Genomic DNA, 340 nt, shown 5'->3' with positions numbered 1-340 from the left:
CAGAGGAAGAAAAACAAGTTCTTGCCGAAGATTCATGCCTGGTACTAATATATACCCTTCACAAACTATGTTAAATAATAAGTAAAAAAAATTTTCCTCTCTGTTGCTGCAAAAGTTTCTTTATGGCTGTGTGCTGACACATTTACTTACTTCTCCTAACTAAATGTTTCATCGTTATGTAGGGTTCAAGAACACGGTGGTGATACTATGATTCCTTTCAGTGGCGTTTTTGAAAGGACTCTTGCTGATATGCCCCCAGATGAAGCAGCAAAGTATTGTGAGGAGAACAAACTGCAAAGGTTAGTAATAAAAGAATGTCATTAAGATGATTTTGAAAGGA

The 340-nt window shown here is 36.2% G+C and overlaps 1 long non-coding RNA gene across 1 annotated transcript; it reads left to right on the top strand.

Moving 5' to 3' along the window:
• On the top strand, positions 1-264 carry LOC109132033. The gene is made up of 2 exons (XR_002037333.1): positions 1-41; positions 183-264. It is a non-coding gene; the product is annotated as an uncharacterized LOC109132033 (long non-coding RNA).
• The last annotated feature ends 76 nt before the right edge of the window (positions 265-340 follow it).

This window comes from Camelina sativa, unplaced genomic scaffold (genome assembly GCF_000633955.1).
Source record: "Camelina sativa cultivar DH55 unplaced genomic scaffold, Cs unpScaffold13596, whole genome shotgun sequence".
In the NCBI taxonomy this organism is placed as follows: Eukaryota; Viridiplantae; Streptophyta; class Magnoliopsida; order Brassicales; family Brassicaceae; genus Camelina; species Camelina sativa.
Note: the sequence above shows the minus strand (reverse complement) of the source record. Positions and strands in the feature narration are given on the sequence as shown.